The following is an 18,162-nucleotide window of genomic DNA, read 5'->3' on the forward strand; positions in this document are numbered from 1 at the left end:
AGTAAAACAGGTTAGAAACCATAAAAAAAAAAAAAAAAATAATAAAAAAAAAAAAAATCAGTCAAACTAGTTTTTTTTCCTCCTGCATTCATTGTTCATGATCTGCATAACTAAGCTGTGATGGGCTGTATCCTTTTCTGTGATGCTCAGTGCTAAGAGATATCCCTCTTTTTCAGTCTCAGACAGTGGGGAGGAATGGGAATGTATTTAGGCAGATTTGTAAAGTTACTGAAAGCTTCACTTTAACGAGCAACGTGCAACATGCAGTAGCTTTTGGCAACCCTTAAAATAACTTCTATTAATCTAACTGTGCTAAACAGCTTAAAGCCAAATAGTTGTAAGTACCTGAATATCACTGCTATTCCTGCAATACTATTAAAACAAATGGAAAAAATCCTATCTATTAGAAACCTTTTAAAGAAAAAAATGCAGTAAAAAGTATACAGAATAATTGTCAATTATGACTTTGCAAGTGAACTAAGATGACCTATTTGTTACCAAGGCAATGCTACAGAGATGTTCTGCTTTTTGTAGGGATACATGTCTTAACTCAAGAAACCAATCTGACTCCAGATATAAAAAGGAAATATTTCATTAAAGAAACATGTAGGCCGCCATTGATGGCTTCTGTTTGTCACTGTCATGTTTGTACCTTTGGTTTTGATATTGAGTCACTAACCCAGAAAAACTATATAGAGGTGGGATTCTGATACTTCCTGATCTGAGTATGTGCTATGTCCATAGCTGCAATTATTATTACTAGAAGATAAGCATAAAGTCAAGCAAATAGCATTTTTAGATGAGGGTAATCGGTCTTTGCATTTCTCTTAAAAAAGATTTCATTTATTGTCTCACCTGCTAAAAATAAGCTGGAATTGAAATATGCCTCTAGACCAGGCATCATTAAATGGCAGGACGCGGTCTGCATCCAGACCGAGTCACTGTCCCATTTGGACCCATGGTCGAGCCATTTAGGAAGGGGTGGGGGGGTGGGAATGGGTGGCTGATGTGAAGGGGCGAAAGGACTACTGGGGGGGGGGGGGGGTGATGTGAAGGGGCAGAGATCTCTACTGTGTATGTGTTGGGGGGGATGGGTGGCTAAAGTGAAGGGGCGAAAGGACTACTGGGGGGGGGGTGATGTGAAGGGGCAGAGATCTCTACTGTGTATGTGTTGGGGGGGGGGGATGGGTGGCTGATGTGAAGGGGCGAAAGGACTACTGGGGGGGGTGATGTGAAGGGGCAGAGATTTCCACTGTGTGTATGTTGGGGGGGGGGGATGAGTGGGTGATGTGAAGGGGTGAAAGGACTACTGGGGGGGGGGTGATGTGAAGGGGCAGAGATCTCTACTGTGTGTGTGTTGGGGGGTGGGTTTGTGATGTGAAGGGGCGAAAGGGCTACTGGGGGGGGGGCGTGATGTGAAGGGGCAGAGATCTCTACTGTGTGTGTTGGGGGAGGAGATGTAAAGGGACAGAGCACTGTTGTGGGCAGAGGTGATGTGAAGGGGTGAAAGGACTACTGGGGGGGGGGGGTGATGTGAAGGGGCAGAGATCTCTACTGTGTGTGTGTTGGGGGGTGGGTTTGTGATGTGAAGGGGCGAAAGGGCTACTGGGGGGGGGGGCGTGATGTGAAGGGGCAGAGATCTCTACTGTGTGTGTGTTGGGGGGGGGGGGAGATGTAAAGGGACAGAGCACTGTTGTGGGCAGAGGTGATGTGAAGGAGGCCAGAGGACACAGCTGTAGGGGACAGTGGTATTTGGGTGGGGGGGAGAAAAGATATGATGTGAAGGGAGGCAGAGGACACTGCTGGGGGGGGGGGGGGTCAGAATTCTACTGTTAAGGGGCAGAGCGCACAAATGTAAGAATATAAGAATAGGATTGTGATATAAGAGGAGAGAGGGGCTGTGATGTGAATTACCGGAATCATTGGACAAACATGGGATTCGGACCTCTGCTGGAAGAAAATTGTACTGATTGGACCTCCATGAATTTTAATTCAATACCCCTGCTCTAGACAGAGGAAGGCAACAGATCTGTAGGCAGGACCCATCCTTGCTCAAACACTACTATCTGCTGGTTGCACCATAAACAGGTACACTTGACATTGCCAGTGCCTATATGGAGGGAGGAGGGGCTCAATGCTCGTGGCACTGCTTTCATCAAAAGGGAACAGCAGCAATCCCAGGTTTTTAAACATGTCTGTGAAATGGTTCCCAATAGGGCAACTGCAAGATTAAGACACAGTCCAGGTAAAAGTCTTCAGACTGGCAAATCATAGTATGGCTACAGGTAAATAAAAAGTTAGATGGCTGCACACCCACACAATGCGATGTCGGCTTTAATCAATAGTAAAAAAAATCCTTAAGAACAACCAAGCACAAACAGGCAGGGGGGTACAAGGTTGACGCGTTTCACATGGCATCCATGGTGGTTTTGATAAAGCACAGATTCCGTGTGAAACGTGTCAACCTTGTACCCCCCTGCTTATCTGTGCTTGGTTGTTTTTAAGGATTTTTGTACTACCGGACTTTTGAAGCCGACATTGCATCATGTGGGTGTGCAGCCATCTGATTTTTTATTCATCTTGATCTCTGTAGGCAGTGGCAGGGCATGCACCTCACCGCCTGCAGCCTGTTATGTGGTATTATGGCCAGAGTGTCCCACCTGTGAGCAGTGGTATCTTGCTATATGGCTACAGGTAGTCTGGGACTTCTGCAGACATTCTGTGACCAACCTTTCAAAAGTGAGAAAAACAAACCTTTAAGGCTGGGTTCACACTTACGCGAATTGAATGCGGATTTCTCCACTTCCAATTCGCATAGCAGGAGATTGTGACCGGCTCTCTATGGAGCCAGTTTACACATCTCTGCAGCGGCTCTGGCGCGAATTGCACAGGAGTCCTGTGTGTCTTTTGGTCTGTTTCAGGTCCGAATTCAGCCTAAAATTTGAGCTGAAATCAGACCTGAAATGGTGAATTGAGACGCACCGGACTCCTGCTGTGAGCTGCTGCGTGTTCCAGTGTGAACCCAGCCTAAAGAAATTAGAGAACTTATTCTCTCTTGGCCTGGTGCCAGGGGTGTCTGTTCTGGGTGTAAACATGCACGCCTGGTCAAAAGTATGTGTGCTCATGTTCAAATCATTCTGCAGCAGTTGGATCTTCCCATTGCCATCCAATGTCTATGTGAAGCCTGACAAGCTGTTCTTAGATGGCAATTTGCTTTTCTCCATTTATAAAGAAGCACAATAAGCCACATGCCATTGTGACTTCATTTGGAGGACAACAGCAAGTCGCAGCCTGGGGTCTAAATGCAGCACTGTGGCTGATCTGTGCAGAGTGGCAGGTCTAATGTGCATTTGCAATATTGACGACATTAGAAGAGGAGATTGTGTATCTGCCTGTGTAATCATCTGATGCACACCAGCCTCTCTGATCAGCTTAAGGAAAATGACAATTGCAGTAAATGGAGTTTTTAGTGACGGCAAAACATTATCCGTGACCTACATTTCACCTACAACCCCTTATCCTGAAAATTACTTTTCATCTCTGCCTTGAGAACAGAGGCCCAGTATCCTCTCTTCATATGTCAAGGCAAACCAGAATAGATGTAGCATTGGCTGGAATATTGCAATAGTTAAACCAAAAACACAAGAAATATGGAAAGAAATGTTGGCCATTCTGAGCCATATTTATAAAAAAAATTATAGAAAGCCATTAGGCATCTTTAAAGATCAGTAGGCAAACAGCTAAACTGACAATTAAAATACATAGAGTAAATTTGAACAGTCTTCCTAAGCAAAGAAAGTGTAATTCTTGGTTATCCTATCTAGATATCATTGTCATACAGCATAGTCAGAATTTGATCTTATGTTTCTTTGCTTTAGGTAGAGCAATACACCTTGGTCAAGGACCACCCAGTCTTTTTTTTTCTCCTAAAGGACTATGGTGTTTTATTTGGCTACCATTTTAGGTAAGTGCGGTACTAAGCAAAGCTCTTAAAAGGAACCCTTTCATATGAAAAATACAGAAGATGCCACCTCTTTCTGAGAATTATATCTTGCACATTGATTTTACTGAAGTTTTTCAAATACAAAGAAAGCCCCATTGGGTATTGCAAGTGGACAAAGCCAATAATCTGGAACAATAGTAGTAGGTGGTTCAAGTAAAGTTTTACCAAGGGAGCCAAAAAATGTGCTACAATTTAGTATAAAACAAAAGCATTAAAAACTAAAAAGCACAGATGTCAGTCTTAACTCTTCAGGTGCAGTTGGGATCTGGCTCCTAGAATAATTTTAGCATTTTATGTGTCACTCTATGTAACTTCAAGAAAACTGCTAACAATACTGATAAAATTGATATAAGTCAGTTGGTTGAGCTGTTGTTAAACAATAAACAAGTGAAAAGGACATTCTTTGTGTGTTGGTGATGTCTTCTGACTTGCATACCCCTGCCATCCTGCACAGCCAGATGGGAGAGAATCGTTGAGAATAGAAAAAATCATCAGCACTCCAAAAATGCTGGAAAATGGATCACATGGGTCATATTAGCCTATTATGACCTAAGTGATGCTATGTGACCTTTGCGATCTTCCACCTGGTTTCTGCACAACACCATCCATATGATTCATTATGAGCACCTGCTGGCTACACTGGTTAAAGCGCTGCAAGGAGCGCCGCTAATACAAATTGAATCACAGGTAATAACTGTTATCTCCTAGTTCAGCAATTGTCAGGATCCCATCTGAACCCAGGACTTCTAATGCATATTTGCTGCCTCTGAACACACAGCCAGTGCTGAGGACTTCTAACTGTCCAGATCCATGTGCCAAAGGCACCCTCCAACAGGATTATGCCACAACTATTTTTACTAGCAGCCCTGATGAAGGGGGAGTCTCTAGTCCCCTGAAATGTGCTGGCCTCTTTTTATTGCTGAAACTTCAAACAAAATACAAATTAATTACTTCTTTGATCACTGGGCACTCCTTTATCCTCATTTCTACTAAAGCATCTGGCAGTATCTCTTCTTACTTTGCCTCTAGAAATGCTGGATAGCTCCCTACCTGATCCCTTGGACAACCTAACTTTAAATCTTGTTTCTGGTGAACCTTGAACTCCTAGCTCCCCCCATGAACTTCCTATTTATACCATGTCTCTGCACTTCCTATTTGCCAGATTGCTTTGCTCTGCTTCAGCCAATATCTTGCTCCCTACACTCCTGCTGAAGTCTGTATTTTAACTATCACTTGTTACTGACCTTCGGCTTGTTCTTGGATTACGCTTCTGCTTGATCCCAACCTGTTATATCTGTTACAAGAGCCTGGCTCGCTCACTTCCTAGTACAGTGATCCTGAGGACTACAACCTGCCAGGAGCACACTGCAAATCTCCACCATCAGGAGCTCTGATGAAGATCAGTTAGTGTTTAGACTCCGCACCTTGGGGGAGATCACATCACCTGCCAGGGAGACCCTCCTGCTTGTGTACTTTTGCTGGTTACTGTGTGAACGTTTTTTACTGCTATAGCTACTGCCTCTACCCCCCCCCCCCCCCCCCCCCCCAACTATGACAGAAATGCAGGATACTTTGTCTCCTCTTCACCTCTAGCTGCTTTATTGGGCACTGAATCAACATCATTATCTCTGTAATTAGCAGGGAGGTCAGCCAGGGTGCAGAAATGTTCAGCTTTGCAGAATTTTATTAAATTGATACTAAAATTAAGTTTTTTTTTTTTCTTTAAAAATAACAAATGTCATACTTACCTGTTATGTTGCAGTGGTTTTGCACAGGGCAGCCTGATCCTCCTCTTCTTGGGTCCCTCTTAGGCACTCCTGGCCCCTCCCTCCCGTTGAGTGCCCCACATAGCAAGCAGCTTTCTATGGGGGCATCCAAGGCGAGGCTTCGTGTGTCCATTCAGACACTGAGCCGTGGTTCGCCTGCCCCCTCTCTCTCCTGATTGGCTAACTGACGTTGACTGACAGCAGTGGGAGCCAATGGCGTCGCTGCTGTATCTCAGCCAACCAGGAGGGAGAGTCCCGGATGGCCAAGGTACGCCTGAAACATCGCTGGATAGAGATGCTGCTCAGGTAAGTATTGGCAGGGATGCTACACACAGAAGGTTTTTTTTATCTTATTGAATAGAATGCATTAAGATAAAAAAAAACTTCTGCCTTTACAACCACTTTAATACCAAAACTGGCCTAACAGAATGGCAAATCCTTAGGCAGGTAAACCTACAGTAGATGTATTTCACTGAGGGCTGGATTACTGACAAGATGACTGAAACTGATGGGCTGCAGTTACAATTTTAGGTTGTGGTTTTGTAAGTGCACGCAATTTTGCAGCTAAATATACATAACCTCAAATTTATCAATCAGCAGTCACTCTTATCCAACATCAAAATAGTTTACAGTCTATTAGAGAAAAATAGAAAGCTGCTTTGAATTAAAAAAATTTGAGTGGCATGGTTCTTATATTACTAAAAAATGTGAATAGCGTGCATATGAAAGATGGCTTGTAGACATGGGGGTTCCAAAGCTACAAAGCTATTAGTCTGCCTATTCAGTCCTAATCTTGTTATGATTTCATCTGTGTACTTTATTAACAAACATAATATCCATTTATGCATTAATTTATGTATTTAGACATTTCCTCTGAAGTTTAAAGTGGTTGTAAAGGTTAAAGGCTCTATTCACATCTAAGCGTAGTGATTTACTGGCTTTTTTCAGCTTTTTAAAAGCGTTTTTGCAGCTTCTTACAAGCGTAACAGCGGGCTTCCCCACTGAATGTAAAAGAAAAAAAAAGAAAAAAAAAAAAGAATGGGGGCAATGAGAAGTAAATGGAAAAACGGCTTCGGGCCTGGTATGGTTCAGGAGGGGAGTGGGGGGGGGGGTGGGGTTGCTGCTTGTCCCCCACCCTCCTGGCCTGCATGCCCGGTTAAGGGTCTGGTATGGATTTTGGGGGGGGACCAGACTTTATACCAGACTTAAAGGCCCTGGTATGGATTGGGGGGGGGCTACCCTGTTTTTTCTGTTTATTTTTAGTTGCCGGTAGCCCGCTGACAGCTGATGACTCATCGTTCGATCATTTTTCCACCGATTTGAATTCCAATCATTCAGAAAACTTGGAATTTGTTAGAAAATTATGAAACTAAACTAAATTGAATGAAAACGAAACGAAAACAAATTTTTCCATTCTGCACATTTCTAATTAGGGGTGGAGAGCTGCTGTTTTGCACAGAAAACTAGCGCCAAACCGCTTCTAAAACACTCAGTCACAGGTTTTCAGGCATCTTTATTAAAGTCTATGGGGTCAAAATGCTTGTAATCTGCCAAAAAGAAGCTCATGTACTTATATAAACAACAGGCGTTTTGCTTCAGGCAACAGAACGCTTAGATGTGAACAGGGGATGAAAATCGTTCAGATGTGAACAGGGCCTAAAGGTTTGTTACCTTAATGCATTCTCTGCAATAAGCTAAAAAAAAAATAATGTTCAGCTCCTCTCCCCAACCCCCCCCTGAATACTTACCTGAGCCTGATCTTGATCTAGCGTAGTGCTGCTCTTTTCTCTCCTCACAAGCTCAGACAACTGCTGGAGTGATTATCGCCTGCTGCTACAAGTCAAATTCTGTAAAAAGAGTGCAGGAATGGGGGGGGGGGGGGCATGGTTGGGCTACACTGTTTGTGCCAATAGACATACACAGCTCAGCTTGGGATTGAGCCTCCAAAGGATGCCCCCCCATACCAGTCAGCTTGCTATAGGGGCACTTGGAAGGGAGGAGGAGCTAAGAACACCGGCGTGGGACCCCAAGAGAGGGGGTTAGGGGCCACTGTGTGCAAAACCATTGCAGAGAGTAGGTAAGCATAACATGCTTATTATTTTAATAATAATAAAAAATATAGCTTTGCAATCAATTTAAGGCCTCCGTCACACCAGCCATGTCCATTCCGATCAGCAAGGGATCTGTTCACACATCCCCTGCTGAATCAGAGCAGAACATACTGTTACTTTTGTGACATTCATGTTTGTTTAGTTTTGCCCTGTCAGAGCTCAACAGACCCTTGTTAGGCCTATGAGCAGGTGCATGTAAATAGAATTTATTTACTTCTGACTACCACCAATCCGATCCTGTTTTTTTTAAAAACATAGACATGACGGAAGAGACATAGACCTCTTCCATTTTTTTTTTGGACCTAGATGAACTTGGAGGTAACTGAATGTAAATAAACACACATTTGTTTCCATCCGCCTGGCCATAGGCTAACAGCTAACATGGAGCATCCATTCAAATCTGTCTGAAAAACTCATAGGTGGATTTAATTGGACCGCCTGTGTGAAAGGGACTTAACTTCATTCATACTTTGCAACCTTCTAAAGAAGAGTGTGCACATATAATGTTTTATATAAACATAATACCAGCGTATTTCCAAGCCTTACCCCAGCAGCAAAAAGTCATAGAAGTTTGCAGAGACTTCTCTTGGTTACACGGAGTTTGTAGTGCTGTGACAATGACTCTAAAGGTGCTGTGGTCTTTCAGAGCTCCATGTAAGCAAGCGACACTCTGGATATTCATATAATGGAGGAGTGACACTTCTAGGAACTGAGAGAATGACATTTAACGTGACAATTGTTCTCCTATCGCCACAGATTCTTCAATACACGAGCATTAAATGTCAGTACTGCACACTGTCACATCACCTCTGTGGGAACAATAACAGTGATCTGTATTAGACTCGTCTGGGGGTTCCTTTGGGGTGAAATGGCTGGAATAGGTTACCGAGAACGCAAGGCTGCCTCTATCCACCAACAATGAAAGTGTTAATCATTAAACGCGTCAACATAAGACTCACTGGGAGGTAGATTGCATTAATATTACATGGGCATCTAATTGGATAGAAGCAAATGGACACCTGCCTCATCTTGGGAAGCTGGCACCATTTAGAGAGGCAGGATGTTTTTTCATCAGACATCAGTCATGCTGAGCCACTGGCAGCAATGGTGCCAAGGCTGGCCACAGATGTGGGGCGACAACCACGTGATTTAAAAAAAGAAACAGTGATTGCTTGACTAAAAAGGACCAAGCTGCAGCTAGAATTGGCCCGTTTGATTGGATGGCAGCTGACCACCGCTGACAACAACTGCACCAAAACTGACCACAAATTTTGGGTTGATGACCTTTTGATGGAAAAACAACAACAACAAAAAGATCTCAGTGATCTCTAGGCCACTCTGCAGCTAGAATTGACCAGGGTTATCGGATAGCAACTGACCAGTAACAAAAAAAATACTTTTAAGCAAGTATTTTTTACACATAAGAAGCAGCACCTTATACCAGCCTTAGCAGTCCAAGTGGAGGCACTCGGACAGCTAATGGAAAGTTTAGTGTATTTTCAGCTAGCATTATTGGACATTTCCAGTGTTTATCTTATAAATTATTTTTACATGACTTTCATGTTTTTATATGATTATCATCTTCAAGACTGCAAGTCATTCAGAAAACCCACCTAAAAAAGTCTATTGGAAGTGCTACTAAATTGTCACTTAGGCCTCATGCACACGAGACGCTGGTGCAAACTCTGCTGAACACAGGTTTTTAAAAGCAGAGTTTGCATGCCGCGTTTGCGTTTAGAAGCGTCTGCAGAGCAGAGACTGACATTTTGCGACCCAACTTTGGGGCCCCGCATCTCGGGGCCACTTAGTGCTAGGAACCCCAAATTTGGTGTGCTGACACAGTGGAACTATCACTACAACATATCCTATGTTGTGGGGTTCCTATCACTAAGTGGCCCCGAGATATGGGGCCCCAAAGTCGGGTCGCAAAATGTCAAGCACTTCTGCAGCAGAGAATGGCATTTTGTGGCCCAACTTTGGGGCCCCATATCTTGGGGCCACTTTGTGCTAGGAACCCCACATTTGAATATGTTATATTGTTCATCCAACTGTGTCAGCACTTTTTGGATATGTTATCGTGTTAGTCCAACTGTGTTAGCACTTCAAATTTGGGGTTCCTAGCACTAAGTGACCCCGAGATATGGGGCCCCAAAATCGGGTCGCAAAATGTCAAGCACTTTTCTGCAGCAGAGAATGACATTTTGTTACCCGACTTTGGGGCCCCATATCTTGGGGCCACTTGGTGCTAGGAATCCCTAAATATGTTGTAGTGCTAGTTCCACTGGGTTTGCATATCAAATTTGGGGTTCCTAGCACCAAGTGGCCCCGAGATATGGGGCCCCAAAATTGGGTTGTAAAAAAGCACTTATAAAAACGCAAACGCGGCTAAACACGGTACCTGCGTTTAGCAGCGTTTGGCGTCTGAAACGTGGAAAACTTTTGCGTCTGAACCCATTTTTTTGCTTCTGGAAAAACGAGGTTAAACGCAACTGCCTTAAAACGCCAAAAACGAGACTGTGTACATGGACACATAGGATAACATTGAATGGGTTCAGGGGCAGTTGAAAAAAGTGTCCAACTGCCTCTGAACACGAGTTTAACAGCGTCTCGTGTGCATGAGGCCTTAAAGTGAACTGGTGTCCAAACTTTCAAGTATTTATAACAGCAGTAAATGAGTTTTAAAACAAGCATTTACTGACCTCTGTAGCTGCAGGCACTGAGGAGCGAAGTACTTCTATTGTTTTTTTTTAATTTTTTTATTTGTTTCTTCCTGTCCCAGTGATGCCTATTCCCTTAGTTTCTTGTCCAGGTGTAACCCTTTAAAAAAGCGCTTTATTCCTGTATATAACTGCCTACCTTACAAAGACCAAGATATCAAAGGCTTTTTGTATTGGCTATATACAATATATTACTATGTTCTGTCTATGCTGCACCAAGAGGATAATACTGTATTCAAGAGAACAGCTCTGAGTCATATCAGGAAATAAGCACCGCTGTGAGATGATATAAAGACATGGCAAAAACACAGGGGAATCATAGAAGCAGCAGAAGCAATGTATTAGTAAATTAGTTTTAGTAAAGCGTTTTAGCAAAGCTTGCACAAGACAACAAATTCCATTTTAAAATCAAACTTCAGGGACATAGGAAAATAAAAAAGTTAAGTCCATTTATGGATTAATTAAAAAAGAAACATACTGGAGTATGGAAGCTCAGCACTCTAAACAAATCACCAACAAACTTTATTTCTTTACACAGTGCTGTTGGTCTAAGAAGAGAACAGAGCACAGAGATGAGCTCATTGGTGTGCTGCTGCTCTAGTCACTTAGGCATGGTTTGGCCTTTTGACTGAATCATATTGCTTAAGTGCAGCAAAAAAAAAAGCTAGGCCCCTATCCTGTCCAGCAAAGGTGTCTGGATCACAAGGTGGCCAAGCAGAATTAAACCTTAAGTAGGTAATACTCTTAAAGCTCAACTCTAGGCCAATTTTATTTTTTTCTCGGGTTGCAATACCCACCTCCAGTGGCGTCTCCAGCTTTTATATTTAGGGGGGACAGGGACAAAAGTAGGGGGGCAACTATAAAATGTATATATATATATATATATATATATATATATATATATATATATATATATATATATATATACTGTATATATAAATATATACCAGGGCCCTTTACTACGACCCCACAACGGCCCTTTCACACGTTCTGCAGTGAGCTCCCTTCCTACTGTATTGGGGTCCCCCAGGGTGGCAGAAAACAAGATATATATGTCACCAGCATACCAAGAAAATATAAGGATCCAAAGCAGTGGGAGAACTATCAGGGTTGCAAAGGTTGTCTTGCCTCCGGGCCCTGGTGTTCTGCCACTGTGGGATTTCCCAGCCTCCTCTTGCTGTCCTGCCCCTGCTTTGGACTGCGCTGGTCTGGCATCTCTTGGAATGGGATGGGAGAAATCAGTCTGTTTTTTCAGTAACTGAGAGTCCTGGTGGAGTCCTTCCTGCAACTCGCTCTTCTCCCTGCCAATGAGGATGCAGGGGAAGGAGCAGATGGTGCTGCCGTGGTTGTGTGAGCGCTCGCATTATGCAGTGTCAGCAAGCAGAGGGAGGGGGGAGGAATCACCCGCAGGAGCTGACTGGGGACTCTCTCCCTCTTAGACATTGATTTTTTGTAAAACCCCCCCCAGGGACGCCATTGCCCACCTCATCTCCAGTACCACTTTTTAAGCTCCAAGGCAGTGGTTCTCAAGCTCATTCCTCAAGTACCCCCCAATAGGCCATGTTTTGGGAATTTCTCTTAGATAAAATAGCTGTCCAAAATACCAAGCCATTGACTCTGATTTAAAGCACCTGTGCAAGGTAAAGTAAAACCTGCAAACATGGCCTGTTGAGGGTAGTTGAGAGTACTTGAGGACTGAGGTTAAGAACCACTGCTCCAAGGTGTCCCCCGGTCCTCCAAGTTAATTGATGCCCAGCATTACTTATCCCGGAAGACTGAGAACATACTTTAAATGTCTTCTGGACATTCCCCCTGAGAGGTATTGATCATGGCATTCTGCATGGCATTCTGCACTTTTAATAAACAGACATACACCTGTCCAGGAATCCAGCGCTGTACTCACTCCGGCCGGTTTCTTCACTGGTCTTTGGTCCCTGGTGCTGGCATGTTAACTGTGGGCAGGCAGCTGTGACTCCTTGCAGCTTCACAGCTGGCTGCCCACTGCGCAAACTGCTCTGTGCTTTTTAAATGGCCCCGCAGCCTTTTGGGACCTGTGACGTAGGAGCCTCGGCAATCCTAACAGAAGTGGAAGCTGGTACCTGCCAAAACTAGTTACCAGCTCCCCCACTCAAAAAAATGTTTTCTCCCAAATGTGGAGGTGGGGGGGCAGAACTTCCCCTTTTGAGAGAAGTTTTGCTTTAAGTAGTGAATGTGCATAAATTATTTTTGCTGAATAAGGATATTGTTTAGTGTCACTTTAAAGCAGTGCTCATCCTGGCAACTGGGCTGCCGCCCGAATGCTCCACACACCATGTGCACACCCCTCACTATGTATCTCAGCATAGTGGGTGCTGCCGGGTAGAGAGGAGGGAGGAAAGCGGACACGTTATCCACTCCTCTCTCCTTGTTGTTGACCCAGAAGTGACGTCACTTCCGGGTCCCCGTTGACAGTATCCCAGACCATTAAGGCCAGAAAAGAATGTAATGCAGTGCAATGTGCATTGCATTACATTCAGTGGAGCACAGGGGAGACATCCAGGGTCTTTTAGATCCTGGATGTCTCAATAAAGAGAACCTGATGGGAAAAAAAAAAAAAGTTTTTAGTTCTAAAAAAAATAAAGTTACACCCCATCACATAAACTCCCCCCCCAACCTATAAGCACGTACAAATGTAAATGCGACTAAAATGTCAATTGCGATACACATTGCCAAGCACACTTGAATGATAGCAATATATCTAGCACCAGGCGCTTTTAAAATGTTGGCCATGGAAAATATAGGGTACTGAAGTTTGTCACACAAATAAAAGTGTAGCGCTATAGAGAAGTGGGTTATAGGCCCAAATACATCTAAAAAAATGTGAATACAATTTTCATACAAAGTAACAAAATGAATAAATGCAAAGAATAGTGTCCATATATAAGTGGTACATGTAAGAATATTGATAATGATGTCACCACCAGAAATGATGTAACAAAAACTTCAGTATGTATATCATCCAAGTCTATAAATTTAAAATTGTGGAGTATAACAGCAAAGAGTTCCAATCAAAAAACGTGTCAATCCGTAAAAAAATGAGTGACTGTGATCAAACCACCACCGTGAGTAGAGGAGGCTTACCAGAATGTTTGAACACGCCAGGGCATACGCTCTGTGTGTCAAACAAGCTTGTATTGCGGTGGGTGGATTCTGGTGATGTTGGTTTCTGTAGACCGGAGATACCCTGCTCACAATCCAATGAGGACGCGTGGGAAATAACCTCTCAGAAATCCATAGGAGCAAAGGTGGCAGAGGAAAAAGCAAAGAGGGACCACATAGTGTAATTCCGTAACATACAATAAAATTTTATAAAATTGAAAACACTCACATGATGCTGGACAAAAAAAGCGCGTGTACAAAGTCAATAGGCAGCAGTGGGGACCTTCCTGATGCGTTTAGTCTCCAAGGACATCGTCTGGGGTCATCGCTTTTTTTATCCAGCATCATGTGAGTGTTTTCAATTTTATTGTATGTTACGGAATTACACTATGTGGTCCCTTTGCTTTTCCTCGGCCACCTTTGCTCCTTTGCCATTTATCTAATTTGGTGTGTAAGCTGCTTGCCATTTGGGGTAAAGCGAAATTATTTGCTCTATTTACTGAAGTTTGTTGCCATTGGACGTGCACGCACACAAATTTAAGGTTTTACATGTTGGGTATCTGTTGTCTCTGTGCAATCTTGGCCTTTAATTTATAAAAAAAAAAATTGGTAATTTATTGTTTTTGTGCCCACTAAAATTAACTTCTAAAGTGTTTTTTACTGAAATTGTGCGTTTCCTAGACCTTTGAGGTAATATCGTTTAAAATAAAAAAAATTGGAACTACCACTATTTTATTCTCTATGGTATCTGCTTTCAGAAAATACCGTATTTATCGGCGTATAACACGCACTTTTTTCCCCTTAAAATCAGGGGAAAGTCGTGGGTGCGTGTTATACGCCGATCCCCGCTATCGCTATGTGAATTTCGGCGATCGCCGCCGACATTCACATAGCGAGTAGTTTGAAATATGGCGCCGCGGAGTTCGGAAGGACTCGGCGGTGCTGTACGAGCGCCGCCGAAATCACAGAGCCGAGATACACATAGTCAAGTGTATTCGGCTCTTTCCGGCGCCGCTAACAGTCCCGCCCAGTCCCGCCATTGGACCTGTGTTATGTCCATCATAGGGCGGGACTGGGCGGGACTGTGAGCGGCGCCGGAAAGAGCCGAGAACCCTCGGCTATGTGTATCTCGGCGGCGTTCGTTCACTTCCGCCGGCCCCGAGTCCCTCCGAACTCCGCGGCGCCATATTTAAAAGTACTAGTATGTGTATGGCGGCGGCGGCGGGGACAAGGCTGCAGGGACACGGCTGCTCTGTGGACAAGGCTGCACTGGGGACAAGGCTGCTCTGTGGACAAGGCTGCTCTGGGGACAAGGCTGCACTGGGGACAAGGCTGCACTGGGGACAAGGCTGCACTGGGGACAAGGCTGCACTGGGGACAAGGCTGCACTGGGGACAAGGCTGCACTGACACTGAAAAGGCTGCAATGACACTAACAAGGCTGCAGATGAACACTGATGAGGCTGCATTGATGGGCATTTTAATGTAAGTTTCTTTTCCTTAAACTTCCCTCCTAAAAGTTTTTTTCCTTAAAATTCTCTCCTAAACTTGGGGTGCGTGTTATACGCCGGCGCGTGTTATACGCCGATAAATACGGTATATCATATTTTGGGGGTTTCATGTAATCTTCAGGCCTAAAATGTTTTTTTTAAACTTGTGCAAAAAATGGAAAAACTGGTCAGGCTGTGGAAGGGTTAAAAGATAAGTTGACCTTCGGGAACATGTTACATGTTTCATCTGTAAGCTTTGTTAGTTTAAAAAAACTGGCACCTAACCTTTTTAACTGGCTCCTAAAGCAAATTTGTCATAAGAACACTTTGTCCAGGGACATGATAATACCAGCAGTAATGATAATAAACGGTTTGTACAATGGCAGGTAAGTATGTTGTACGTTAGCTGTGACAGGGTTTGTATGACCAGAGTCTCCTTGGAAACTGCCAAGAATTGGAAGTCTGTCATATTATCACTTTTGTCAAACCACTTGGTCACCTAAAGCAATAAACACAGTGGGTTGAGCAGGGGTGATGAAAACAGTACGAGAGACTGCCAAACCTGTGTCGGGAGTAAGCAGCTGTATTTCTCCTATTGGCAGTCATTGAGAAATCCCACAGAAATCTCACAGCATTAAATCCTAATGAATGCAGCAAACAGATTTTTAAATAGTAAGTGAAAACATTGCTGCTCTGTATTTTAGCTCTAATGAACATATCACTCATCACTCTGCCCTTGAAAGTACTGCACGCTTACATCCCGCTACATATACATCCGTGTATCGATTTCCAGGAGCAAATCTAGTAATAATTCTGCCGCTGCCAAGATTTAATTAAAACTGCTATAATACACTTTATTTTACAAGATGAAATAGTGTGGAAATGGCAATCTAGCAGACCAATATCCCTGCTCTGACTACAAATTAAACTTGGCCCCAGTCCAGCATTCCCTGGGACCTTTCCTTATTATATAAAAGGGGGGTGGTGTGGAGGCATGGGAATACAGCTTAGAGTTGCATTTTTAAAAAAGATAGTTGATGGGATAAAAATGTAAAGGTGAACAGAGCTGCCACTTTCATAGAGAAACTTGAAATCCTCCATACCTACAGCTGTTGCTGACCTTGGGAGAGGAGCTCTAGGAACTTTTGCCTATCAGATGTATTAACGGTGCTGCAAAGAAGCTTCAGGCTACAACTGTGTACAACTGCTTGTCTTTCTTGCACCTTTGTAATCCCATCAAGCCTGCACAACACCTGAAGAAAAATACCCAGCTCTGCTGAGAAGCTAGGGGCCTGGAGTAGGTCCTAACACCCTACTGCTCAACAAGACCAACACTAATAATAAAGCACCAACAGAGGTTTGGAAGAGAGAGGGGCTCAACCTTGACTTTTGGAGGAAAAGCCAAGCTTTGCAAATAACTTTATCCGCTTGTGTTTCTGGATGTAGATTGTTTCAACGTAGGGTTTTCAATGTAAAGTAACCTGCCCACCAGGACCTCTTTCTGTAGAGGAAGACCCAGAGCCCATGTGCTCATCAAATATAAATACAGACACCCAGCATGATTAGGGGCACCTTCCCTTTTAATTGGCTAGGGCGGTCAGCATATTCATGCTTTTAGCTTTCCACCCACTGTCCAGCACCTCCCATAGCTGCTAGATCAGTGTGAAACTTCAAGACAGTATGAGAAGCACCAGAGCATACTCTGCTAAACAATCACAGCCTATGTCAAGCAGACAGCACATAAATGTACCTACTGTTAGGCAGAGAAACCAAAACTATAGTACACTCACTCTAGCACCTACAGTATCTCACAAAAGTGAGTACACCCCTCACATTTTTGTAAATATTTTATTATATCTTTTCATGTGACAACACTGAAGAAATGACACTTTGCTGCAATGTAAAGTAATGAGTGTACAGCTTGTATAACAGTGTAAATTTGCTGTCCCCTCAAAATAACTCAACACACAGCCATTAATATCTAAACCACTGGCAACAAAAGTGAGTAGTAAGTGAAAATGTCCAAATTGGGCCCAATTAGCCATTTTCCCTCCCCGGTGACATGTGACTCATTAGGGTTACAAGGTCTCAGTTGTGAATGGGGAGCAGGTGTGTTAAATTTGGTGTTATCGCTCTCACTCTCTCATACTGGTCACAAAGTTCAACATGGCACCTCATGACAGAGAACTCTCGGAGGATGTGAAAAAAAAAAAAGAATTGTTGCTCTAAAGATGGCCTAGGCTAGAAGATTGCCAAGACCTTGAAACTGAGCTGAAGCACAGTGGCCAAGACCATACAGTGGTTTAACAGGACAGGTTCCACTCAGAATAGGCTTCACCATGGTTGACCAAAGAAGTTGAGTTCACGTGCTCAGCATCATATCCAGAGGTTGTCTTTGAGAAATAGACGTATGAGTGCTGCCAGCACTGCTGCAGAGGTTGAAGGGTGGGGGGTCAGCCTGTCAGTGCTCAGACCATACGCCACACACTGCATCAAATTGGTCTGCATGGCTGTCGTCCCAGAAGAAAGCCTCTTCTAAAGATGATGCACAAGCCCGCAAACAGTTTGCTGAAGACAAGCAGACTAAGCACATGGATTACTGGATCCATGTCCTGTGTTCTGATGAGACCAAGATAAACTTATTTGGTTCAGATGGTGTCAAGCGTGTGTAGCAGCAACCAGGTGAGGAATACAAAAGACAAGTGTATTTTGCCTACAGTCAAGCATGGTTGTGGAAGTGTCATGGTTTGGGGCTGCATGAGTACTGCCGGCACTGGGAAGCTACAGTTCATTGAGGGAACCATGAATGCCAACATGTACTGTGACATACTGAAGCAGAGCATGATCCCCTCCCTTCGGAGACTGGGCCGCGGGGCAGTATTCTAACATGATAACGACCCCAAACACACCTCCAAGATGACCACTGCCTTGCTAAAGA

General features: G+C 43.7%; 1 protein-coding gene across 3 annotated transcripts in view; it reads right to left on the reverse strand.

The window, feature by feature from the left end:
- The window catches only part of PNPLA7 (patatin like domain 7, lysophospholipase), a 478,577-nt gene that overhangs the window by 125,943 nt on the left and 334,472 nt on the right, over nucleotides 1-18,162 (reverse strand). The window lies entirely within an intron of this gene.

Source organism: Aquarana catesbeiana, linkage group LG09 (assembly GCF_042186555.1).
Source record: "Aquarana catesbeiana isolate 2022-GZ linkage group LG09, ASM4218655v1, whole genome shotgun sequence".
Lineage (NCBI taxonomy): Eukaryota > Metazoa > Chordata > Amphibia > Anura > Ranidae > Aquarana > Aquarana catesbeiana.